The sequence below is a fragment of the Mustela putorius genome, unplaced genomic scaffold, assembly GCF_011764305.1.
Source record: "Mustela putorius furo isolate JIRA1106 unplaced genomic scaffold, ASM1176430v1.1 tig00000382_pilon_pilon_pilon, whole genome shotgun sequence".
In the NCBI taxonomy this organism is placed as follows: Eukaryota; Metazoa; Chordata; class Mammalia; order Carnivora; family Mustelidae; genus Mustela; species Mustela putorius.
In genome coordinates this window covers 5,626,338-5,652,054 of record NW_025421367.1, presented here as the reverse complement: position 1 = coordinate 5,652,054, position 25,717 = coordinate 5,626,338, and the positions used below count along the sequence as shown (strand labels likewise).

The 25,717-nt window shown below is 36.9% G+C and overlaps 1 protein-coding gene and 1 non-coding gene across 3 annotated transcripts in view; both read left to right on the top strand.

Annotated features, from left to right (window-relative positions):
- The window catches only part of ARHGAP24 (Rho GTPase activating protein 24), a 508,913-nt gene that overhangs the window by 58,640 nt on the left and 424,556 nt on the right, over positions 1-25,717 (top strand). The gene's annotated exons all lie outside the window — the stretch shown is intronic.
- LOC123391885 lies at positions 16,635-16,739 on the top strand. Its single transcript, XR_006606570.1, has one exon. It is a non-coding gene; the product is annotated as a U6 spliceosomal RNA (small nuclear RNA).

Below are 25,717 nucleotides of genomic sequence, written 5' to 3'. Positions count from 1 at the left end.
GAATTAGTTTCCTTTTTTCCCAGTTTTTACTAGAAAAAAACAAAGGATAACATGATAAAAATGTAAGAGCAAGACAAATTTTTTATCTTACGATATAGAGATTTTATTTATTTTGATGTATTATTTTATTTGGCAGAGAAATAAACAAACAGGGGGAGCAGCTGACAGAGGGAGAAGCAGGCTCCCCACTAAGCCAGGGGCCCCATGCAGGGACTCTATCCCAGGACCCTGAGATCATGACCTGAGCCGAAGGCAAACACTTAATGAATGAGTTACCCAGGCATCCCTTAACTTACAATTTAATATGTATTAAGATGGCAAACAATTTTTCAGCTTTATTTAGATATTCTGTCTTACTTTCTCAAGGAATATTTTAATGTTGGTTAAGTAATTCCCTTAAGTCACATAAATAACCATAATTTATAAAATAAATTAGAAAAACCACAGTAAAGTATATATTAAAAAGAAAGGGTTTTAAAATTCTGTTGTATATGGCAACTATAGCTGTAACTTTTGCTCCTTAGGCTTTTTTGCCTAAATTACCATCTAACAGACACCAGGTATTTTCACCTAATATAAATTGGCTAGGTGAAAGAAGTTGCCCTTGCAACTTTCAAATTTCAAATGTTTTTCTATCATATTAATTTTAAGAATTCATTTGAAAAGTATTGTATTTCTAAAGGAGCTAGTCAGCCAGCTGTGTGATATGGAAAATAATATTCTTTTTCCAAATAATCTTATTAATAGCACACATTTTCATTTTTTTTTCTTTTTAGTATTTATTTATTTGAGAGAAGGAGAAAACAAGAGAGCAGTCACACACATGAGCAGGGGGGGCATAGGGAGAGAGAGAGAAAATCTCAAGCAGACTACCCCCTGAGCGCAGAGCCCCACAAGACACAGGGCTCAATCTCATGACCCTGGGATCACAACCTTAGCCAAAATCAAGAGGATGCTTAACTGACTGAGCCACCCAGCCACTCCCCAAATTCTCATGGTTTTAAATAAGTCACTACATTATTAAAACTAATCTGCATCAAAATAAGGTAGTCTTCAGAGAATTTATTTTTTAATAGAGATTTATAATGCCTCCTCGATATTCATGCATATCAATATTTATAAACAAACACAAATGAAATTTTAAAAATTCAAATGTAATGGCATTTCAGAGCAACTTATGACAAGAAAGAATACTTAGAGATCCATTTTTTGTTGTTTTTGTTTTAATTCCAGTTAACACACAGTGTTATATTAGTTTCAGGTGTACAATGTAGTGATTGAACAGTTCAGTACTTCACCCTGTGCTCATCACAAGTGAATTCCTTAAGTCCCCTTCACCTATTTAACTCATCTGCACCTGCCCACCCCGTCTCTGGTAACCATCTGATTGTTTTCTATAATTAAAAGTGTGTTTCTTGGTTTGTCTCTCTCTCTTATTGTTTTACTTTGTTTTGTTTCTTAAATTCTGCATACGAGTGAAATCACATGGTATTTGTCTTTCTCTGATTTCTTTCACTTAGAATTATCTCTCTATCTCCATGTTGTTGCAAATGGAAAGATTTCATTCTTTTTTGAGGCCAAGTGATTGTCCATTGTATGTATATATGCTACGTTTTCTTTATCCATTCATCAGTTGATAGCTGGTGCTGTTTCCATAACTTGGCTATTGTAAATAATGCTGCTATAAACTTGGGAGTGTGTGTATACCTTTGAAATAGTGTTTTGGCAGTCTTTGGGCAAATATCCAGCAGTGCGACTGCTGGATCGATCATAAAGTAGTTCTATATTTAACTTTCTGAGGAATTGTCCTTCCCAGCACAATTTATTGGAGAGACTGTCTTTTTTCCATTGGATATTCTTTCCTGCTTTGTCAAAAATTAGTTGACCATAGAGTTGAGGGTCCATTTTTGGGTTCTCTATTCTGTTCTATTGATCTATGTTTCTATTTTTGTGCCAGGACCATACTGTTTTGATCAATACAGCTTTGTAATATTATTTGAGGCTGAGAATTCTGATGTTTCCAACTCTGCTTTTCTTTTTTAAGGTTGCTTTAGCTATTCTGGGTCTTTGGTAGTTCCAAATTTTAAGATTGTTTGTTCTAGCTTTGTGAAAAATGCTGGTGGTGTTTTGATAGGCATCACATTAAATGTGTAGATTATTTTGGGTAGTATAAACATTTTAATAATATGTGTTCCTTCAATCCATAAGTATGGAATATCTTTCCATTTCTTTGTGCCATTGTCAATTTCTTTCACTGATGTTTCATAATTTTCAAACTATAGGTCTTTCACCTCTTTTGTTAGGTTTAGTATATGTATCTTACAGTTTTTATTGTAATTAATGGGGTTGATTCTTTAGTTTCTCTTTTCTTTCTTTTTTTTTTAATATTTTATTTATTTATTTGACAGAGATCACAAGTAGGCAGAGAGGCAGGCAGAGAGAGAGAGAGAGAGAGAGAGAGAGGAGGAAGCAGGCTCCCCACTGAGCAGAGAAGCCTGATGTGGGGCTCTATCCCAGGACCCTGGGATCATGACCCGAGCCAAAGGCAGAGGCTTTAACCCACTGAGCCACCCAGGTGCCCCTAGTTTCTCTTTTCTGATGGTTCATTATTGGTGTGTAGAAATGCAATAGATTTCTGTATGTTGATTTTTTTATCTGATTAATTTGTGTATCAGTTCTAGTGGTTTTTTGGTGGAGTTTTTTGGGTTTTCTATGTATAGTATTATGTCATCTGCAATTAGTGATAATTTTGTTTCTTTTTTTGCCAATTCAGATGCCCTTTATTTCTTTGTGTTGTCTGATTGCCAAAGATAGGACTTCCAGTACTATATTAAATTAACAGTGTTGAAAGTAGACGCCTCTGTCTTGTTCCTGACAGTAAAGAAAAGCTCTCAGTTTTCCCCCATTGAGGTGATAAGTAGTTGTGAGTTTTTTGTATGTGGCCTTTATTATGTTGAGGTATGTTCTCTCTAGCCCTACTTTGTTGAGGACTTTTTATCATGAATGGATGTTGTGCTTTGTTAAATGCTTTTTCTGCATCTGTTGAAGTGATCCTATGGTTCTTATGCTGTCTCTTACTATTGTGGTATATCACATTGGTTTGCAAATATTAAACCACACTTGTAACCCAGGAATAAATCCCACTTGATCATGGGATTTGAATGATTTTGAATGTGAATGATTTTTTAAAATGTATTGTTGGGCTTGGCTCGAGAGTATTTGATTGAGAATTTTTACATACGTGGTCATCAGGGATATTGGCCTGTAGTTCTCTTTTTTAGTGGAGTCCTTGTCTGGTTTTGGAATTAAAGTAATCCTGGCTTCATAAAATGAATTTGGAAATTTTCCTTCCTTTTCCATTTTTTGGAATATTTTGAGAAGAATACATATCCATTCTTTTTTTTAAATGTTTGGTAGAATCCATCTGTGAAGTCGCCTGGCCCTGCACTTTTATTTGTTGGGAGTGTTTTGATTACTGATTCAGTATCTTTGCTGCTTACCAGTCTGTCCAAGTTTTCTATTTTGTCCTGTTTCAGTTTTGGTAGTTTATATGTTTCTAGGAATTTCTCCATTTCTTTCAGGTTGTGAAATTTTTGGGTGTGTAGCTTTTTCATAACATTCTCTTATGATTGTTCGTATTTCTGTGGGTTTTGTTGCTATTTCTCCTCTCTCATTTGTGATTTTATTTATTTGAGTTCCTTCTCCTTTTTTCTTGATTAACATGGCTAGGGGGTTATCAATTTTATTGACGTTTTTTTCTTCAAAGAACCAGCTGCTGGTTTCATTGATCTATTTTTTTCCTTTAGATTCTACATCATTTATTTCTGCTCTAGTCTTTATTAATTCATTCATTCTTGTGGTTTTAGGTTTCATTTGTTGTTCTTTTTCTAGTTCCTTTAGGTTCAAGGTTAAGTAGTTTATTTGATATTTTTCTTGCTTTTTGAGATAGACCTGTATTGCTGTCAATTTTCCTCTTAGAACTGTTTTTTGCTGCATATGAGAGGTTTTGGACTGGTGTGTTCTTATTTTCATTTGTTTCCATGTCCTTTTTATTTTCTTCTATGGTTTTCTGGCTGACCCATCCATTGTTTAGCAGCATACTTTTTAACCTCCATGTATTTGTGGTCTTTCCATGTTTGTTCTTGTGGTTGACTTCTAGTTTTATAGTGCTGTGGTCAGAAAATGTGCATGTTATGATTTTGATATTCTTGAATTTGTTGAGGTTTATTTTGTGGGCTGCAGTGAGATCTATTCTGGAGAATGTTCCATGTGCACTTGAAAAGAATGAGTATTCTGCTGTTTTAGGATGGAATGTTCTGAATATATCTGTGAAGTCCATCTGACCCAGTGTGTCATTCAAAGCCATCATTTACTTGTTGTTGTTCTGTTTAGATGACCTATCCATTGCTGTAAGTTGGATGTGTGTATGTGTGTGCTAAAGTCCTCTACTATTATTGTATTATTAATAATTAGTTCCTTTATTAAATTTTCCTTTATTAATAATTAGTTCCTTAACTGTTTCATACATTTGGGTGCTCATATGTTGGGTGTACAGATATTTACAATTGTTATATCTTCTTGTTGAATTGTCCCTTTATTATTATATAGTGTCCTTTGCCTCTTGTTACAGTCTTTGTTTTAAAATTTATCTTGTCCAGTACAAGTATTGCTACTCTGGCTTTCTTTTGATATGCATTTGCACGATAGATGTTCTTCCAGCCTCTCACTTTCAATCTACATTGTGTCTTTGGTCTAAATGGGTTTTTTTTGTAGGTAGTATATTGATGGGTCTTGTTTTTTTAATCCATCTACCACCCTATGTCTTTTAATTAGAGCATTTAGACAATTTACATTTGAAGTAATTCTTGGTGAATGTGTATTTATTGCCATTTTATTACTTCTTTTGTGGTTGTTTCTGAAGATTTTCTCTGATCCTTTCTTGTCTTTCTCCCTTTCTTTTTTTGATGATTTTATTTAGTGATATATTTGAGTTTCTTTCTCTTTATTCTTTGTATATTTATTAGTGGTTTTTGATATAAGATTATCATTAGGTTTATATATACCTTAGAGGCCCATTTTATACCATATTAATAATTCAATGCAAACAAATTTTATGAACACCTACTAAGAATACTCAGCTAATTTCTTCTAGGTAATCAGTAAAATAGATAAATAAGACACAGTCCTTTCCTTGTAGATGATAGCAGTCTAGAAGTTATGATCAAGATCTTTTTTATATCAGTTTTATTTTGGTCTAATTTACATACCCAAATGTACATACATAATTTATATATTCTTTACTTAAAATTTTATGTGTACAGTTTGATGAATTTGACATATATACATTACATATATGTAATATATATATTGTATATATACACAATATATATCCAAGCAAACATCACCCTATATAAAATATATAACACCCCCTTACCCTAGAAATATCCCTTGTGATCCTATATAGTCGTAGTCACCTCTGGCTCCAAACAATGACTGTTCTGATTTTTTTCCCCACATAGACTTAGGTTGCCTTTCCAGAAATGTTTTATGAGTGAAAACATACTGTTATTAGGAGACAATGCTCTGTGACTCTTTCACAGTTCCCCATGTCTGTGAGCAGAGGTAGTGACTGCTTTTATTCAGGACTATTTTTCTTAAGATATTGGTATAGTGTATAATCTTGGAAGCTAGAGGTAATGTCTTCCTCCTGAAAAAAGGGCAGGTTTGTTGTTGTCCAGTGTGTTAAAGATAATGTGCTTTTGTAGGGCACGGATCAGGTAGGCTTCCTGCCCACTGTAATAGATTCAGATTCCCATAACTCCCACCTTCTTCTCCTACAACACAACTCACTGTGCAAGTGTGATAATGTGGCTAATCCTATTGCTGTGAGTAATAAAGTCCTTTGTCTTTGACCCAGAAGTATTCTGTCTTGTGCCAGCAAACCTGAAACTTACAAGTTTACACACTGCATTCAATCTCAAATCTTACAATTCCTGACAACAGTATGTATTCTTTTGTGTCTGATTTCTCTAGCTTAGCATAATGTTTTTGAACACTATCCATGCTGTTTCACAAATTAATAATCAGTTCCTTTTATTGCTGAGTTGTACTAATGGCACGATTGTATCAGACTGGTTTATGTTCACTTGTTGACGTACATTTGGGTTGGTAACAGTCTAGAAGTCAAGATCAGCACATTTTTTTAAGTAGTAGTTATTGTATGTAACCCAATAGAGATATTTATGAAATACTATTATAGTACAGAAGAAGGAGTGATTAATTAAGCATAAGAAAACTTCCTAGATGAGTTGACATCTGAGGTGGACCTCAAAGAATGAATCTCTTCTCTAGGGTATGGAAAAGTATAGAAGGCTTGGCTTCACGCCCTCTTAAAAAGAAACCAGAGTTCTATTCAAGTGGCTGGTCTTGGACTTTTATATATGTACTTCCACGAATAAGAGGTTTTTCTTTTAAAAAGTTTTATGCTTCATTTGAAAGTTAGAGAAGTGACTTTTCTAATTTTAAGCATCCCCAAAACTCAACTCTTCCTTCAGGTCATCAACATGATCGGTCCCTAGTGGCACCATAATGTTTTGATGGGTTGGTGAGGTGCTGTGTGCCATCCTCCCATACTTAAAAAATAAATAATAATTTAACCAATATGGGTTATTTATGTTTTCCCAGTCTTTTGTCGATAGTAAGATCATGTTTAGGGAAATGCTGCTACTTTTATCGATTTACAGTCTACCATATGGATAAGTGTACTAGTTTGGCAACTAGAGCTTCAAAGACTCTGACTCTCTGATAATTCCCCCCCACAAGCAGAAAGCTGTTCTTTAGGCCCCCCAGCCCCAATACAGAAATCCTCAAATAGCTACTGCCCAGCCCATACCCCAGTCTTCATCCTCTCACTGCTTTTGGTGCAGGTGAGTCCTGATTCAGAAAACTTTGTTGGCGAGAGCAAGCTTGATTTTGTACCTTTGACTAACTATAATTTTTGAATTTTTGGTTTTCATAATATTTATACTTTGAATAAAATGCTCTCCCTTGGAAATATTTGTGTCAGGCTAACTGTATTTCTAGTATTCAGGGGCCTCTAAAAGAAATAAAACAGTATAATTTCATAATTTATGAAAGAAATACAAGTAACATGTGAAATAATTAATATCTAATTATGTTACTGACAATGAGTACATTGAACTAATGGGTAATGAAGAGGCATATAGACAGTGGTTGAGTTAGAATCTGAAACCAAACTGCCTGGCTTGAATTCCGGCTCTACTGTTTACTCACTGTATAACCTTGCTTGAGTTACTTGACTATTTTGGACCTTCCGTAAAATGAGGATGATGACAACAGCATCTACTTCACAAGGATATTGTGAGGATTACATGAGTTAAAACGTATAAAGCATTTATGACATTGCCTGGTACATACTAAGTAATACATGTGTTCACTGTTGTTGATAATGATGATGATGATTTTAGTTGTAGTAAGGTCCAAAAGAGGTAAGAATAAGCGCTGTGTGCTTGGGTTAAATTTAGTACACAGGCTTGGACGACTGCTTCCCAAGGCATTTGTTGGGGGAGTAATAAACAATAAATTGGGAAAGTAAAATGAGTTAGATTATGATACCTTGAAAATGAGCTAAGTTTAAATAGGATGCAGTTCTTGAAGGTTCTGGACCATATAAAATACATGTTTGGAACAATCAGTATGACCGTGACACTGGAGAAGAGCCCGTAGAAGCATGTAATTGGGGAGTAGAATGAAGTCATCGTCTAGATGTGAGGCAAAGGCCTGGTGGTGAGCGGAGCAGAGCCAGGTAGGAGATAGGGAATGGGGGAGGACAGGAATAAATGTTTCTGTAGGGAAGCAGGAAGAATGATGCCATAACTGTTCGGATAGCTGGAAAAGCGAAAGAAATAGTGACTGAATCTGGATTATTTTGTGTTCTGTTAATGAAAAAAATCCTGATAAATGACCTTAAGCATCATGAGAATGACTTCTGGGTCTCAAATCAAGCCTGACTTGTGTTTACAATAGTTTTCTTGATAAGTATGATTGTTTTTCCTAATTACTTGGAAATTGGCCATCTATTCATGTTATAAAAGACAGCAATTTAAAAAAAGACACATAATGGGACTTCATATTTGATTAATTTGAATGTTACATTTCATAACCATGTTGGAAAGCAGAATTTTCTACCATCCTTACATTTGTTTCATGTTTCTTTTTACTCTGAGATTGTAATTTAGGTTGTGCTAAGACTTGAATTTTTATGTGACCCTTTATGCGATATTTTCATTTTATGTTTAAATTCTTGAAATCTTAAAGCGACTCTATGAGAAGAAATACTATTAGAGTATTTCCTCAAGGGTCTGTTAATGTTGTCTTATGAGTTTTTATAACAATTTTAAGCTATGATATAATAAATATTTAAGTACCTACACTTTGTTCCAGTACTACATTTTTGTTCCTTCATTTTTTAGGAATTCTAGTAATAAATGTGTTGGTCTGTATAAGGTGATGGTATAATAGGCAACAATGTCATTTAGTGGGGGGAAAAACTCTTCACAGTCCAGAGTAAAATAATAACTGCTCAGACACTTGTTAGTGTATGGCTTGAGCAAGTTACCTTAGCCTCCTGGATCCTATATATATAGCAGGGACATCAGTCATACTTCTTAAAAGTTCTGTTCGTCAAGATTATATGAAATTGCATGGAATATATGGGAATTATGAAATGGCCTATGTATAAATATTGATGATGATTATTATTTGCAAGATAATATGTTAGAAATGTCCAACTATGATGGGTTCCATTTCTTACTGTTGCCATAACTCCCTGTCTTGTCTTTCCCTCAGATAATTCTATTGCCATTTGTAAAAAAAAGTTTTTATTTATTTATTTGACAGAGAGAGAGAGACAGCTAGAGAGGGAACACAAGCAAGGGGAGTGGGAGAGTGAGAACTCCCCGCTGAGCAGGGAGCCCTAGGTAGGCTCAGATCCTAGGACCCTGGGATCGTGGCAGGAGCAGAAGGCAGATGCTTAAGGACTGAGCCACCTAGGCATCCCTCCATTTAAAAGCATGCTTGCAGGCACCTAGGTGGCTCAGTGGGTTAAGCCGCTGCCTTCGGCTCAGGTCATGATCTCAGGGTCCTGGGATCGAGTCCCGCATCGGGCTCTCTGCTTCCCTCTCTCTCTCTCTGCCTGCCTCTCCATCTACTTGTGATTTCTTTCTGTCAAAAAAAAAAAAAGCATGCTTGCTTAACAGTTGTTCACCTTTATTTTTTCTCCAGGACCTCCCCATTTTTTCCCCATGAAAGGTAAATTTTCCAGTGTCTGGTGAGGCCCAATTGAACTAAGCCCGTGCCTACAGATGTTGGCACCTAGAGTGAGAGAATATGTGTTAGTCATGCTGTAATAAAATTCTTAGGAGTTAATAACGTTGTCCTTTTCTGACTGAAATGACACTGAGCTCTATGGTTCCTTTTTTTTTTAATTTTTTTTAATTTTTTATTTTTTATAAACATATATTTTTATCCCCAGGGGTACAGGTCTGTACAAGATGGGATTGGGAGGGAGACAAACCATAAGTGACTCTTAATCTCACAAAACAAACTGAGGGTTGCTAGGGGGAGGGGGTCTATGGTTCCTTTTTTAAAGGCAAAAAGGAATTTGTCACTTTCATTGCTAATTTTCTCTTCGTAAAGGACTAAGCACACAGAGCCTTATTCTTTTTCCCCTGGGTTGAGAATATCCAGTGTGCTGTAGCATGGCTGGGCTTTATTTGCTGGCCTCTGCCGAGAACACTTGTGGCAGCTTCTGAGTTCTTCCACTTGACTGCTTCCATGCTGCCGAAGGGGAAAGAGCAGCAGGTCGATGTGGCACAAGTTCCATGTGGAAGGGTCTGCAAAGAATTTCAAGTAAAAACTTGAAATATATGTGCATAAATACCAAGATAAGAATATTTTAGTAATACATATATATGTCAGTGTTATTATATATAGTCTTATTTTCTAAGACATATATATGTATATATGTGTGTGTCTTTAGTAGTCATAGATACATATGAACACTATACACACACACACACACCATATACTGCTATATATATTCCATATATGCCATATATGTCTATATGGATGGAGATATATATAGATAGATATAGATATACATACACACACATATACACGTGTGTGTGTATATATATATATATACACACACATACATATGTATATATACAGCTATCTATATAGGTATATCTAGATCTATAGATTTAGATATGTAAACACATGGATATATATATGTGTCTCCAGGTACTTGATTTTGGCATATAATTGGCATAAAAACCCAATTTTGGCACTTTTTCTCATGGAATTTTTGAATTTATGGGCCTCTGCTAGAGCTTATTATGTAACATTTGAGAAGCAGTTTAGAGTGATGTTTAAGAACACAGCCTCTGCTCTAGTTCCATCCATGTTGTCGCAAATGGCAAGATTTCATTTCTTTTGATGGCTGCATAGTATTCCATTGTGAAGACAAACCATAAGTGACTCTTAATCTCACAAAACAAACTGAGGGTTGCCGGGGGGAGGGGGTTTGGGAGAAGGGGGTGGGATTATGGACATTGGGGAGGGTATGTGATTTGGTGAGTGCTGTGAAGTGTGTAAACCTGGTGATTCACAGACCTGTACCCCTGGGGATAAAAATATATGTTTATAAAAATAAAAAATTAAAAAAAAAAAAAAAAAAAAAAAAAAGAACACAGCCTCTGCAGCCACACTGCCTAGGCTCAAATGTATAGCTGTTTCTAAACAGCCACTTATCATCAGTAGCACCGTAGGTATTTCCAGTCCCCTAGTTCCCCCATCTGTGAAGTGAAAGTAATAATTGTATTTACTGGGACGCCTGGGTGGCTCAGTTGGTTAAGCAGCTGCCTTCGGCTCAAGTCATGATCCCAGCGTCCTGGGATCGAGTCCCACATCGGGTTCCTTGCTCCGCAGGGAGCCTGCTTCTCCCTCTGACTCTGCCTTCCACTCTGTCTGCCTGTGCTTGCTCTCACTCTCTCTTTCTCTTACAAATAAATAAATAAAATCTTTAAAAAAAAAATAATTGTACTTACTTCACAGAGTTGTGAAGATTAAAGCATACACACATATGAACATATGTATTTGTGTATATATATCACTTAGAATAGTGAGCTGAGCATATGCGAACCCTATATATTATTTATTAAGCAAGTAAAAATCATATTTCTATCTGAAAGTAAAGAGAAAGTAGGGGCTCCTGGGTGGCTCCGTTGATTAAGTGGCCACCTCTTGATTTCAGCTCAGGTCATGGTTTCAGAGTCCTGAGATCAAGCCCCATGCTGCCTCTGTGCTTAGTGGGGAGTCTGCTTGTCCCTCTCCCTCCCCTTGTGCCCTCCCTCCCTGCTCTCGTGCTCTCTTTCTCTCTAATTAAAAAAACCTTGCCTCCATCAGAAAGGACGAATACCCAACTTTTTTAGCAACATGGACGGGACTGGAAGAGATTATGCTGAGTGAAATAAGTCAAGCAGAGAGAGTCAATTATCATATGGTTTCACTTATTTGTGGGGCATAACAAATAGCATGGAGGACTTGGGGAGTTAGAGAGGAGAAGGGAGTTGGGGTAAATTGGAAGGGGAGGTGAACCATGAGAGACTATGGACTCTGAAAAACAATCAGAGGGTTTTGAAGGGGTGGGGGGTGGGAGGCTGGGGTGCCAGGTGGTGGGTATTATAGAGGGCACAGATTGCATGGAGCACTGGGTGTGGTGCAAAAATAATGAATACTGTTATGCTGAAAATAAATAATAAATTTAAAAAATAAAAAAATTAAAAAAAACCTTGACAAAATTAAAGTGGAGAGAGCGTCATATACAGATTTTCAGTGGTAGTTAATATTTTTTATAGTCTTCTAAATTAAGGTGTGGCATTTTCACATAAAACAATTAGATGCTAAACCAGCACAGCAATTCCATAACGAGCCAGAAATAGACAAGCCTTCTATGCTACTTTTTGCCCTTTTATCTTTAAAACTATTCACTGTAACTGAACTAGAAAATTTGTCCTACTAATCATGTCATTTCTGGAAGTACAACGTTATTAAGAGACCATTTTGAAGAATCACGATATTTTATAATTAACAGAGATTTTAGATATCAAATAGTTCATTCAGCCTTTTGTTCTCGAGGATCAGAGGACAGAGGCTGAGAGAATCAAATGACTTTTTCAAGTTCAGGTAACTAATTCTGAAGCCATGTTTACTAACTTCTTGGACAATAGCATACTTGAAACCTGCTGGTGGTAGTCCAAGGAAGAAGTGTTTGCCTCTCCTTTGTGTGTTCTTTTTTTTTTTTTTTAAATATTTTATTTATTTATTTGAGAGAGAGACAGTGAGAGAGAGCATGAGCGAGGAGAAGGTCAGAGAGAGAAGCAGACTCCCCATGGAGCTGGGAGCCCAATGCGGGACTCGATCCCAGGAATTCAGGATCATGACCAGAGCCGAAGGCAGTCGTCCAACCAACTGAGCCACCCAGGCGTCCCTCCTTTGTGTGTTCTTATATTAAGCTATATATGCTGTATATTTTTAAATTTTGAAATACTTTTCCACTTATGGAAAAGTTATAAGAATAGTGCTAGGAACTCCCAAACACCTTTTACCCAGACTGACCAACTGCTGGCATTCTGTTCCATCTGCTTTATCGTTCCATCTATATATCTGTTTATTTATGATTTTTTTTGAATATTTGGAAAATAAATTGGAGACATCTTATCCATTTATAAATGCTTGAGTGTGCATTTCCTAAGGGTAGCTGCAATTATGTCATAACTGCAATTACTACTACTTGAAATGAGAAAATTTAATGTTGATACAATAATCTAATCCAGTGTATATTTAAATTTACATGTATATGGGTACTGTGTTTGTGTGTGTGTGTATATATATAATTAAATATTATTCAGCCATCAAAAAGAATGAAATCTTGCCATTTACAGGGACGTGGATGGAACTAGAGTTATTAGGCTAAGTGAAGTAAGTCAGTCAGAATAAGACAAATACCATCTGATTTCCCTTATATGTGGAATTTAAGAAACAAAACAATTGAATATAGGGGAAGGGAAGGAAAAATAAAATAAGATAAAAGTAAGTAGGCAAGTTATGAGAGACTGTTAATTATATAGAAAACAAACAGGGTTGCTTTAGGGGAGAAGTGTGGAGAGATGCACTAAATGGGTGATGGGCATTAAGGAGGGCTCTTTTGGCTCTTTGTTGTGTATAAGTGATGAATCACTAAATTCTACTCCTGAAACCAATATTACCCTGTATGTTAACTAACTTGATTTTAAATTTAAAATTAAAAAATAAAAAGGTAAGAGATTGTTCCAAATGAAAGTACATTGAAAAGACATGACTGACAATTAAACACAAAGATTGACCCTGGTTTGTGGATCCTGAGCCAGAAAAAATACCCAGTATGTGATCTGTTCCAGAGAATGTAAGAAGCTCTTACCTTTTTCTGTCTTCTTTTGTACCTTGAGATTTTTGAAGAATGCAGACTAGTTATTTTGTAGAATGTCCTTCAGTTTGGGCTTCTGTGGTGTTTCCTCAGGATTAGGTTCAGATTACACATCTTGGGTGGGAACGTACCAGAAATGATGGAAAATGTGTCCTTCCTTGAGCATCACATTAGGAGGTGCAAGATGTCAGCTTATTCCAACACTAATGCTGTAAACTTTGATCACATTGGGTCTTCCGGGGTTCTCGGTGGGAAAGTTACTGCTTTACCTTTTCTAAATAATGACTCATTTGTGGGAGATACTTTGAGATTATATAAATATATTTCCCCAACAAGCCTTTCCCCACTAATTTTTTGTTTCCATTGATAATTTACAACTTTATTATTGCTTTCGTATTTATTGACATTGTATTGGAAAAAAGAGATTCCTCACTTCTTTGGCTTACTTATCCATCTATCCATCTATTATATCAATAGAACTCATGTGTTCTTTTTTTTTTTTAAGATTTTATTTATTTATTAAAGAGAGAAAGGGAAATCACAAGCAAGGAGGAAGGACAGAGGGAGAAGGGTGGAAGAAGCAGATTCCCTGCTGAGCAGGGAGCCAGACCTGGGGCTCAATCCTAGGACCCTGGGATCATGACTTGAGCTGAAGGCAGACACTTAACTGACTGATCCACACAGTTATCCCTGTGTATTCTTGTTTTATTCTACAGGTATTATCTGTTATTATTTTTCAGTCCTATATTTGACCAGTGAAAACATTTTTAAATGAGCTTCTGTGTCCTTTGGCAATTTTCCCATCATACCTGAGTATTTCCTTACTTTCTGACACATGTTATCCTAGGATCATCTTGTTCTTTTTTTGACTAATCCCTGGAATCAGCTTTTTATCTAAGTAGCCATGATTCCATTTCAAGGTAAATGGCATTTAGAAGTTAAGATCCACTCATTCCTTGTTACTGGTATATTATTACTTCTAGGCTCTCTCCACAGACAGCAGTAAATATATGTCTCTGTCTGTTTCTGTACCTTTGCATCTATCTATTTAAAACCATGAGAAGTTGGTCAAAGGGTACAGAATTGCAGTTATATAGGATAAATAAGTCTGGAGTTCTAATATATGGCATGTTGACTGTAATTCATAATACTTTATTAGATACTAGAAATTTGCTGAGAGTGGATTTAGATGCTTTTGTCACACACAAGCAAATGGTAACTGTTGAGATGATATGTGAATTAGCTTATCTGTAGTTCTCATTTATATGTGTATGTACACAAATCATCATACTGTATGCCTTAAATATATACAACTATTATTAAAAAATAAGAACTGTGACTCCACACTGATTCCTCTAATTCTGATCCCAAACCACAGGACACATTCTTTTCTTCCCATATTTGTTAACTTTCTCTTCCAACAGTGAGAAATCTGGCTTTCTATTTTGTTCAACATGTATATTAGTTGCCTCAACTTGGAATACACAGAAGGTAATTTCCTGATCCTTCCAGTGTCTCTGTAAGTGACCTGAGGAAGGACTCCACTTGGCACTTCTTCCATCACATGCCCACTCCTTGGGCTGGTCACTGTTTGGGGAGGGGGTGGTGCTTAGGAACTCTACATAATCACATCCATGCCTATCCTGTGGTAGTGGTTTGCTGCTATGATCTGACACAACATGGCATGAGGGAAGGACATTTCCACAAAGATAAGCTTCAGGGAGTTCCAAATAACATATGTCCTGCCAAGCTTCCTATTTAATTTTTTTTAATGTTTAGGATTTAGTTATCTTTCACTGAACTGCTAATTAAATATATTCAGGGGGCGATAAAACTAGGTTTCAATTCAGCTTATCTAAAACTAGAGTGTAAATTAATTAGATATTTTGAAGAACTAAAATGTGTTCAAATTATATGAGCATAATGATACCTCATCCAAGATCAAAGTTGAACACATCAAAGTCCATCATAATGTGAATGATGCTGAATAAAGTAGAATAGCAGTTAGATTTTTTTTTTTCTGTGACATCCCTCCACTTTCTTCAAATTCTAATGAAAAAATTGCATTGTGAGTACCTCAATGTAACAAACCATTGGGAGAGCAACTGTGGCTCAGTGATTAGGACAAGATTTATATACTCAGAGTATCTAGTTGTTTTCCAGAGCTTATAAAGCAGGGCTGATGATGTTCACCATGCAGGATTAATTGACAAAGAAGAAGTGGTCCTTATTGGAAATCATTAAGTACCTCAAAGCTTGCATTTGAAGAAAACCTGAAACTTCATCGTAGACAAATGACTATACCCGGCCAAAGTTACCTACTCGTAAAGTATTTTCTTTGAAGTGTGGTTGAATAAAAAGCTGGCCCCTTAGAGAGCCCTGAAATGATAATGTAATTGACAACATACCTGATTTTCCTAGGTTAGACTCACTAAAGGAATCTGACATTAAAAGTAGTATTTTATACAAGCTTTTATGTAAGCTTAAAAAGGTGATCATCAGAGGAAAGAGATGGAAGAACTCTATAAATGGTAAACCCAAGGTCATTTCCCTACTGTGGGGAGGACCCAGCTGAGAAGGTATTATGTCCCCCCCAAAACCCTCTGCCCCCTCATCCCCCCCCCAATGCTGTCTTGCTCAGCATTCCACTTGCTTTATCTTGGCTCTCCCCACTTTTTCCACTATGTACAGGGGCCATCCTTCATTGCTGCTATTGCTCCCCCATCATTTAGGTATTATAATCCCATTATTTTTCAGATTTAAGTGTGGACAACTTCATTGTTCCTTGAGACAGCTTTTCAAAAAAGATTTTACTAATGAGCAATGAGTGAGGGGGAGAAGGAACATACAAAAGCTTAAAAATTGAGATGTTTATAAAGTCAGGTTTCTGATCCTTTTTTTTTTTTTCTGATCTGTTTTTAGGGATCTAGTCATAAATTGGATTACTATAAAATAGGAACATCCAACCTTTTCCCTGCTTAAGATTCGTTTTCTTTCTTCTTTGTGGCCATGTGATACAATGGTAGTTGCTGTCTTAAAGCTCCCAGTGAGCTATTATTTCCAACCATTAAGAAAAATTGACTTCAGAGTTTGCTTCAGTAGTACATACACTAAAATTGAAGCAATACAGAGAAGATAGCATGGTCCTTGTGTAAAGATAGACAGACAAGTTCATGACATGTTCTGTATTTTTCAGTAATCCACAGCATAGTGACTATAGTTAATAATACAACATTGCATATTTGAAAACAGCTAGTAGAGTGGATTCTGGTATTTCTCATTAGGAGTTACATTTTGTAACTGTATGTGGTGATGGATGTTAACTGGACTTACTGTGGTGATCATTTTGCAATGTATATAAATACTGAATCAATACATTATATGCCTAAAACGAATATAACATTATGTCAGTTGTATCTCAATTAAAAAAAAAAAAGAACAGTGAAGAAGTTGACTTTCTCTTCTTTCCCCATTTCAAATGTCATTCTCTTTTGTAGAGCAGCTGAATTTCTCTTTTATATTAGAAGGACACCTTCAGTTCTTGGTTTGTTTACAGAATTGAAGAAACAAAGAGCCTCCCTCTTGTTTTCATATATGATTGATGGATTGTGACCATCTACAGTGTTGTTTTGAAACATCTGGGGGTGATCTTAGGTTCCACAGGAAAGAGAACTGTGATTAATTAACAATGTCTGCAGTGAGTGAGGTTGAAGAATATCTGGATGGTTGCCATATATCTGTCATTTCTCCCTTAATATCTTTGAAGGTAAAGTATTTGTTTTGATTTGATTTTTGTTTCTGCTCAGGTTATCAGCATTGGGAATTCCAATGATTTTTTTTTTTTGTTGTTGTTGTTGTTGTTACTTATCCTTCAAATAGTGATGTGGTGGTGAGAGACACATCTAAGTATGTGGTAAAATACTTTTCTCCCTATCTAATTTAAGATCCCCTTAAGAGAGAGCGGATTCTTCTATAGAGTGTGAAGCATTTAACATAAAACAAAAACAAAATAAATACTTTGGGGGGCTTTTTAAAAATGGTTCATCTTACTAAATCATTTTGATTTCTCACCAAATGATGATGGAAATATTGAAGCTTAAAATATAAAATGTAGATTGATATTCCTATTCCAATACCACATCTACATAATTTTTCTAGTATTGTCTAGTCTCTGATGTTTTGGACAATTTAATTTCAAATGAATCAAGGAATAGGATATTTAGTGTTTCCTCAGGAAAAGAACTATACATTTATAAAGTTATTACCATTACAGTTTCCCGAGGTGGGCTCTTTTGGTGACTGTTTTAAACTTCATATTCATAACCATTGCACTTTATTCAATTCCTTTGTTTTCTTCACACATAAACTCTTAAGAAGAAATGTTTCTTTATTTTTAATTCAAATTATGATTAAGAATAACATCCAGAGAGACAAATGGAAATTTTCTTTGCTCAGTAGATTCTGAAGTTCGTTTTAGCCTTAAACTACTAAAAGCTTAAAGGGTTAGTATTAGGTGGGAGACTTTGGATTGAGGTCTTTGCACTGGTGTTTAGTAAAATGAAATGTTTTCGGAATTTTGCGCTGTACTCTGGGGAGCCTTGAGGCCTCTGGGGCCAATTCTAGTAGCCCCCAAAGACTGATTTTTTTGTTCAGTCACACATTCCTTCATTTATTTATGTTCATGCAACAAACCTTTGAATATTCAGTATAAGCAATTAGTCTGGGGCTTACAGGGAGCCCATTTCCATAATGTGTTATGGTGTCAAAGACTGAAGAGTAGTAAGCATGTGGCCCACCTGGAATAAAGCTTATTGTCAGTGATGTGGGAACTCATGGAAGGGAAATGTCCAGACTGGGGATGACAGGGAAGTCTTCGTAGAAGAGCTGGAGGATGAATAAAGATTCCCTGTGAAGTCCAGGCAGTGAGAACAGCCCTTTGTGAAAACCCAAAGCCCCTTTCAAGGTATACTTTCTAAAAACAGATTTAGGCTCCTGGAATTTATCTCAGAGCTAAAATGGTCTACACTAGATCCTCTGCATTTTTGGACTTAGAACACTAATTCCCTTGTAGATACCACAGTTTGATTCATTCTTCAAAGGAAGAGGTGGTATGCTGGAGATTGAAGGGCAGAGACTGAACTATTTTTCAGTCACTTGTTTCCTTTTGTTAGCAGCTAACCTTACCACAAGATATGAAGAGTGAATTCTTTAAAGTCTCCTTATATATATAAATTTTTTGTAAATACACATTGTCTTAATCTGCTCTAGTTGTCATAACAAACTGTCATAGACTGGGTGACTTAAGCAACAGAAATTTATTTTCTAACAGTTCTGGAGGCTGGAGGTCCAAGAGCAAAGTGCCAGGATGGTTGGATTCTGGAAAGGTTCTTTTCTTGGCTTGTGGGAAGCCACTTTTTCAGTGTGTGCTCCCATGGCCTTTGCCTGTGCCTTCTCATGGAGAAAAAACAACAGAGACAGAGGGAGACTGAGAAAGAGCGAAATGTCAAGTCTGAAATTACTTGAACATTTAGTATATTAAGAAGAGTTTAAAAAAAAAAAAGAGTTTCAAGTTCTAAATCAAGTAAATAATTGCAGTTATTGGGATGCCTGCATGGCTCAGTTGGTTAAGCAGCTGCCTTCGGCTCAGGTCATGATCCCAGCTTCCTGGGATCGAGTCCCACATCAGGTTCCTTGCTCCACGGGGAACCTGCTTCTCCCTCTGACTCTGCCTTCCACTCTGTCTGCCTGTGCTCGCTCTCGCTCTCTCTCTGACAAATAAATAAATAAATAAATAAAAATATATAAATAATATAAATATAATAAATATAGTATATTATAATAAATATAATATAAATATAAATATAAATAATATTTGCAGTTACTGAAGAAATGTTCTGGGAAATAATAAAAATAAAAATAAACCTGTAACTTTATAGACTTAACCGTGACCTATCCCATGATCAGGTTGGTCAGTGAACATCCTATGGCATTTATTTATTTATTTATTTATTTATTTATTTTATTTTTTTTTTCTTGGGCAAAGAATGTCAGATCTGCAGGAATATGCTTACATGTCTTCTAGTGCCATGGAACTTAATATTTTATTTTATTATTTTTTAAAGATTTTATTTACTTATTTGAGAGATAAACAGAGCAACAGAGATAGCAAGAGTGATAGCAAGAGAGCAGGAGTGGGGAAGAGAGGGAGAAGCAGACTCCCAGGAGCTGGACGTGGGACTCTATGCCAGGACCCTGGGATCATAGCCTAAGCCAAAGGCCGATGCTTAACAGACTGAGCCACCCAGACACCCTGGAATTAACATTTTAAAAATGAAAGAAAAAATAATAATAAACGTTTTGCCTTTCAGGATTTTCTTCCCTAGGGAGAGTACACTATAATGCATAAATGCCCACACCCACCATAAACACACACACACACACACACACACATCATATACATGCACTCATATATGCACATATAGTATTTCGTTTTGTGTGTATGCTTTTGTTGTGTGAGCCATGACCTATAGAAAGGCTATATGCTAACATTTAGACATACAGCCGAAGAAAGTATACTACTGCTTGACAAACCATCATGTTAGCAACAGCTACAGAACAGCTTTAAAAAAGAAAAAAAAAGAAAGGTTAGAATTTGATAAATATTGACTATCTGTAGTTACATACGGTATACAGTGCAAGTACATTCATTTTGTAAAGGAATCAGGTTCTCATGTCAACCCCAAAGGTGACAATTTGATGTGAACAAAATTACTCTCAAAAGTCACAGAAATCTCTCGCAAATTGCAGCATTTTACCAAATCTGCCAGGTTTATTTTTGTTTTCTCCCCTAGCAATAGAACAAATCACTGTTCTTTGGTGGAACAACCGGAATAGCTATCTGTGTTGAAGGACTGTGTAGGGGGAAATCACGTGTGCTCTGAAACTGCGGGGTCATATTTGCACAGTAAGAGACACACCCCACCCGATCCTGAGGGAACGTGGCTGCGAGAGGACACCTCCCACTTATCCTGGGAGCACGCGTTCACTGGATGTCCCAGAGGCCGTGAGGTGGAATTGTTGGGCTATCCAAGCTCTTGTCTCTCCTTTCTTCTCCCCACCTCCCTCCTTTGTCATTCTCTTGTGTTTGCCTAACGTGTGTAGTCATGCAGGTAAATTCACACCTATTACAACTCTTTGGCATACAGCATTCTATACCCGTTTTTGTTTCTGTGCTTGTTTATCTCTGTTGAAATTAAGTCCCATATTTAAATACTTCTGAGTGTGGCTGTGTGACTTTTAGAAAATTCTGCTAGGAGGGTGAATTTCATTTCTGATTGCACCATGTAATACTGTTGTGTTCCCAGCCCATCTGATTGCTAAAAGAGTACACAAACCAGTTTCCACAGCTGGAAAATAATTCAAAGCTATCAGCCCATCAAATGATGGGAACTTTCTAAGCCCCAGCATGGTACAGTCCTCATCACTGGTCATCACTGAGGCTTTTTCCGAAGATTGATGGGAAGACACCAGTTAACTTCTCAGTTCTGTTTTTGTTTTAGTTTAGAGTAACCGTTAATTTATGTTATCGTTCTATTGTCATTGTTACATGGATTTGCTAAACACTTAAGTTGATAGTTCTATTTTGTAATCTCCTGTACTACCCAGCTCCCATGTCCTGACCCCAGGGAAAGTACTTTCCCAGTGGAAATTCAGTTCAATAATTCTCCGAGAATTTGAGTAAACTGTATTTTTCTTCATGCTAAATCACAATTGATTACATGTATTTCCTGCCACAGCTAAAAAGTATACATTTTGAATGTTGTATTTCTTCGTGAAAGGCATTTTCAGGTTCCTTTAGGTTTGATGATTTTGACAATTGTGTTTAAGAACAATGTTCATGCTAATTGAAGTCTTCTCTGTTAAAGAAAAAAATAATCAGGTTTTTAAAGTACACAATCTTCTTTAAGACATTAAATGCAATTTAGAAAGTCGAAAATATTAGTTATAGGAATTCTACTGTGGCTGTCACATAGCTTATTCATTGTTTCAACAATTGTTTCCTGAATACCAAATAAGCACAGGGTATACTGCAGGGAGGAAAAGCAAGTCCTTGACCTTGTGAAGTTTATGGTCTCCTGGAAGGATAATTGACAGTGAACAGTTAAAGAAATAACAATTTAGTTAAGTTTCAGGAAGACAGAGGTCAGAGTTCAGTGATGGAGAACAGCAACAGGGGAACTGATTCACTGGGTGATTCATAAGTGTTTCTTGGAATGGGTAGTTGAGAGGCTGAGACTCGAAGGAGAAGGGGTCGGGCACGTAAAGAGTGTGAGGAGGAGTAGCCAAGGCAGAGATCAGCAAGTAGCAAGAGTCAAGGCATAACGGGGCTTGGGTATTCCCAGAACTGAAAGGAAGCTGATGTGGTCGCGTGTGTCAGGGTCTGTGTGTGTGTGTGTGTGTGTGTACGTGCATTGTTGGACTGGGGGAAATGACAAGAAGGTGGCATGAGGTTAGATGAATCAGTAAACAGGTGCCAAATGACTCAGAGCCTTACAGGTCATGGTTAAGGCCCAGGTTTTTTTAAATAAGTACAGTGGGAGCCAATTAAAATTTTTTTTTTAAGATTTTTATTTATTTATTTAACAGACAGAGATCACAAGTAGGCAGAGAGGCAGGCAGAGAGAGGAGGAAGCAGGCTCCCTGCTGAGCAGAGACACCCCCCCCTCCAATGCAGGGCTGGGTCCCAGGACCCTGGGATCATGACCTGAGCCAAAGGCAGAGGCTTTAACCCACTGAGCCACCCAGACACCCCTGAAATTTTAAAAGTAGAAAATCATTACCTGATTTAATTTTTTTTAAAAGATTTTACTTATTAATTTGACAGAGATCACAAGTAGGCAGAGAGGCAGGCAGAGAGAGAGGAAGGAAAGCAGGCTCCCCACCGAGCAGAAGGCCCAATGTGGGACTCGATCTCAGGACCCCGAGATCATGACCCGAGCCAAAGGCAGAGGCCTTAACCCACTGAGGCACCCAGGCGCCCCACCTGATTTAAATTTTTAAAAGCTCACTTTGGCTGTTTTATGCAGAATGATGTTATGTGAGCATATGTTTGTGTTTGTGGTTAAAAATGGAATCAATGAGACCAGTCAGAGGGCTGTTAGAATCCTCTAGTCGAAGACATTGTTGGCTTGGGTCACAGGGTAGCATTGGAGAGGGAGCCAATAGGATGGCTCTGAAATATTTTGGGGATGTGTATAATCTTCTGATATTCAGGAGGAAGAAGAGTCAGGAATCAAAAATAATCACGTTTCTTTTATTTCCCCCTTTTCTTTCTTTTTTCTCCCCTTTAATTGGGTGTGTCATGGTACCACTTACTAAGACCAGGCTCAGGGCAGGGTCTGGTTTCAGAGGGCGATCATGTTTACTTTAAGATATCTAGCACCACCATTACAAAATTTATGAATTCATCAAACATTGATTGAGTGTCACCATATGTCTGACACTGTCCTAGGTGTTGAATTACAGAGGTGGCAGATTTCAGATGCTGAAATTTTCAGGGACCATAGTTAGAAATGATCCAACCCAGCATCCTCGTTGTAAAGATGAAGAGTAGAATATGAACCATCTAATTTCAGTAGAAATACTAAAACTTCTTGGGGCACATGGGTGGCTCAGTCTGTTAAGGGGGTGCCTTTAGTTCAGGTCATGATCCTGGGGTCCCGGGAGGGGTCCTGGAATCAAGCCTGGAGTCTGCTTCTCCCTCTCTCTCTGCCCCTCTGTCCCCTTTCATGCTCTCTCTCTTGCTCTCTTTCAAATAACCAAATAAAATCTTAAAAAAAGAAACTCCTCTGTAAAAATCATGGTTACTTTAGTAAAACTTAATTGTACTCATCCAGGTAGTGGTTGTGATATTATTTTCTCTTAGGGATATGATATAATCTGTTTTTATTCCTGTTTTAATGAATTGTTACAATTAGTGCTATTAAAATAGTTTATAATGTGTCCTAGGATCATGAAAATATAGGCATTAAAGCCAAGACTTCAGTGGTTGATTTCACTTTACTTATAGAATTTGCTTATAGATTTCACTTTACTTATACTTATTGTTGATTTCGCTGTACTTATAGAAGATGTAGGCAAGGAAAATCATGAATCATGTTCTAATGTGCATACATTTTTTACTAAGGTATTAATAGTAGACAAAGGCAAAACGAGACACTTGTATTTTTTTATATTATTGATGGTGGGTTTCCCATTTCCTTGGAGCATTTTAGAGGGAATTTTTCCAATTTAATATAAAACATGAGTATGAGAGGGAAGGGGGGGAAAGAAGAGCCCAAAGAAGGAATTTATTGTACAATGCATTAGAGATTTTTGTGTATGTCTACCTGTGTGTGCATATGTTGGAATGTTTGTCTTAATCAGTTTTATAGGTTAGGATATTTGGTCAAAGAATACATAGGTAATGATGAAATAGCCAGTTGTATACATTTGAGTAATTTAAATACCAGGAAGCCAAAAAAAGGTGATTTAGAGTGTTCTAAATAAGCATAGTTATTATCTAAATTACGTTAAAGCATTTATTGTTCATTTAGAATGAGGTCTACTTGGCTCTTTATATCCGGTGAAGTACTATGAAAGAAGAAAGTTGAAAATTCCTGCCCTAAGGGCATACCAAACTGGAAGCATCAGGCATGAACCACTCTGCACACATGCGTGCACACACACGATGGGGAGAATGTTTCCTGTGCTCCCTGGCTTCTCTCCTGGGAATGCCCTGTACAGCGAAGGAAGTTTTGAGATGTTTTATGGAGGTAAGGGCCTGTTCATTAGGAGAATATTTCGGTACAAGAAAGGGAAAAGAGGATACTGAATGGGACGGACGGTTGTCAATCCACCCACTTGAAGCTTGAAAACAGGGATGGTGATAGATTGTGAGGCATGCTCATAGAAGACGCAACACCACTGAGATGGTGGAAATGATCCAAATAAGAAGAATTAGAACCAGAGTGCTGCTTCATCCCTGCAAATGGAATGGCAGGACAAAATTCAAAGAAATTAGAGGCCAACTGTGGAGGGTCTGACCCTGTACTTTTAAGGAAGTAACGTAAAAGAACGAAGGTTGACAGTGGAAATTGCGTGGAATTTACAAGTAGGATTGTGTATATACAAATCGAGTGAAAAGTTAGTGGTGAAAATAAAGACTAGACAGAAGGACAGTTTGTTTCCTGAAATCAAGCAAAAAAAAAAAAAAAAGAGCTCTGTCTGTGACTATGCCAAACAGGAATATTCTCTGTTTCATGAATTACTCTGTATTCTTATATCCTCCTCAAAGACACAGGGTAAAAACTGAACTTTTCACTTCCCAAAAACATGCTTACAAACAAACATTAGCAAGCATTTTCAGGAAGCCTTTGGGACAGGAAAATATCTTTTATTTTAACCAAGAGTGCCCGGCTCTCTAGGAAAGCCACCTCCTGTGTTGTTCCTGTGGCAGTTTTACCTCTTACCTGTCGATTAATAGTCTCTCCATGATAAACTCATTTCCTTGCTATGTATAGTGTGTGTGACCTTACACTCCTTCACACATAACCTTGAAATGTTCTTCCTTGTGCAGCTGGAGTGCACCACTCACTCCTGGAGCTGAAGGAAACTCAACTGCCGAAACAGGTTTTTGTTTTTGTTTTTGTTTCTTTCTTCTTCTTCTTTTTTTTTTTCTAGACTTTTTCAGCTGCACTAATTCCTGACCAGCCAAAGAAATTCTCATGGGGATACTGTTGGCGAATGGGGACCAGATACATTTTGAGAACTTTTCACATATGTAGAACAAATGTCTTCCATTGAGGTTTTAAAAATAGTCCCTTTAAACTTTAACATGTGTCAGGCTAGTGTTTGCTCAGATAATCACAGGCCTGCACATGCAGGACCCAGTCAGTGCATGCCAGACACAGAGGCCCATTATCGCAAAATTATGTTTTTGTTGGTATGTGAGTTTATTTCTAAAAATTGCTTCTTAACACATTACCTTTAGAACTTTCCCATTCTTTAGTTCTACTTAGGAAGAAAGGGATATTATCACCCAGGTGACTGGCTTGTTAAAGGAAGATACAACAAACCTTCCGTAAGTATTGTTGTCAGGTCTGGTTTGCCTCTAGAAATTTGGCAAGTATG